This window comes from Echinops telfairi, unplaced genomic scaffold, assembly GCF_000313985.2.
Source record: "Echinops telfairi isolate 266 unplaced genomic scaffold, ASM31398v2 ScPeMD7_443;HRSCAF=831, whole genome shotgun sequence".
Lineage (NCBI taxonomy): Eukaryota > Metazoa > Chordata > Mammalia > Afrosoricida > Tenrecidae > Echinops > Echinops telfairi.
Genome location: NW_022104341.1, coordinates 81,277,370 through 81,279,778, shown reverse-complemented (window position 1 = coordinate 81,279,778; position 2,409 = coordinate 81,277,370).

The window sequence follows — 2,409 nt, the reverse complement described above, 5'->3', positions numbered from 1 at the left end:
AAAAAAAAAAGAATGAAGACAAGGTACTAAAATTAAATAAAAAAGAATTGAGTTTAGTATCTGATTCTACTTTGTTCAAACTATTTCTTCTGCTTATTATTGTGGATAAAGGGATTTATAGAAATGATTTTGGGGACTTTAAATATAGAGAGTTTGTAAGTCCACTTGCTTTGAGCCACTAATTTGATCTTTGGATGGATTTAGGACACCCCTGCAAAGGCTCTGAAAGGATAAGTCCCACCCAGTGCTTTGGAGTACTCAGGATATTTGTATTCCAAAAGACTTGCTTAGGGGCAAGATTGACAGATTGAAGAAAGAGGAACTCTTTGGTTTTTTGGAAGTCTTGAATGAGTGGTCTTTGTTAAAGCTGGAAAAAATCTGGCACCATGAAGAAAACTCCTCTCTAGGATTGAACATTAAAGGGAGCCTGTGGGCAGGTTGAAATGCTTGCTAGGTGACTATCTAGATCCGCTTGTTGAGTGGAAGTGGGAGAAATGCAGCAATAAAGAGGGTTTGCCATTGGCCACTGACACATACCCATGGACCTGGTTTACAGGAACTATAGGAGAAGATGAGAGTGGGTTGGCTGGTCTGAAGTTCATGACCTACCACAAGGTCCTAGACTTGTTGAGAATTTGTGATGAGACCATGACCTAAAGGTGAGGTGACCAATGGATGGTCTGTCCTGATTTGACTTTGTTTATGGATGCGGACTTCACAAGTTTCCGACTGCAATGTAGATTCTTCAACTCAAAGGATATGCTTGTCTTCTCAGAGCACTGGGTTGTTATAAGTGGGCAGTAGAGAAATTGGATATCCAAAATTGGGGGAATAAAGGTATGAAGTGGTTGCCTTACAAACTTTTATAGGTGGGGGAATATATTCATAGGATTATAGAATTAAGGTGTTACCTAACTGCAATTGTTAGTATAGGACATTTTGTTTTGTCACTTATAACATGTTATGTTTAAATGAAGATGGAACATATTGAATAATATGCATTTTAATTTTATTCTGTTAGGTACAGATGTTATAACTGTTATTGTTTGTTTGAAAAGTATATATGGTCACAGGGTTATGTGAAAGTGTCAAATGGACAAGGGGTAGTCTGTGATAGATATATAATCATTTGTCAATTTAAGGATTAAGAGTATAGGGGTGGAATCTAACTTGTTAATCAGATCATAGCCAATGAGGCCTCTGTGTGGGTAAGGTCTTCTGAAAATTGTGGGAAATCATGTATTTCTTCCTTGGAAGCAGGAGATGTTTCTCTCTCTCTGCCACTCCCTGGGAGACATTGCAGCTGAAAAGACACATGAAACTACTCTAGTGCCCTGAGCTGGAGAAGCCACATAGACTCACCTGGATGCAATAAGACCTCTGAAGATGGAGAAGCCACGTAGAGACCCCTGCCAGCACTGAGCTGCTTACAACACCACTGGATCCAAAGACCTTCTACCCACTGGCCTGCAATCATCCTGCAATCAGCATCATTGCATATGTTTCATGAGTCTGAAGAGGACTTTATAGATTGTTGTTGGACATGTGGGTTAGTATCAGACTTATGACCTTGAACTGGACTGGGTGGGGATGCGTTATCAATGTTCAATTCCTCTCGTAAATAAAACTCTTTGTTATACATATGCATGTTCCTGAATTCATTTCTCTACTCTACCAAGAATAACACACTGCTCTACCCTTCAGTGCACAGTTCTTGGGACTCCTGGATCCAATCTCTTTTACTTACTCAGATCACCTCTTTTGTCAACTACAGCACTTTCGACTGGTGTGGCTGTAAAAAATGTAGAGTCAGAGAGTTCTTGACTGAATTCTTGTAACTTCTTCCTTACCTTAGTTTCTTATCTGTACTTGGTCCCATACTACTAATTAAAACCTAACATTTATTGAGAACTTTTAATTTTCTAGGCCAACTGGTAGGAAGAGATCCATATTTGTGCCTATTCCAAAGAAAGGTGAACCATAGAGTGCTCGAACCAGAGAACAATATCATTGATATTGCACACAAGTAGATTTTGTTTAAGATGATCCCTCAAGAGTTGCAGCAGATTATTTGTGGGGTACTAGCCTCCACAACTGAATGGATCTAAATGGGCAATTATGTAGTCAAAAGGTAAATTAAGGAAACTTCAGAAAAACCATGGAGACAGGGATGAGAGAGAGGTGGGGGAACTAATGTATTCTCCAACAGGCTTATATAATCTCAGGACATGCAAGCCAATTCATACACATAAGTAACACTAAGGGGATATGCTAGGGGCATACATATGACAGGAAGGCACATGCATAAGAAGATGGGTGGGTTCTACAGTAAAGATGGTGGCTTATCGTTGACTATCCCTCAGTGGGCTTAATCTTTGATGTCTCTGAATTCTTCTTAAGGGGAACAAT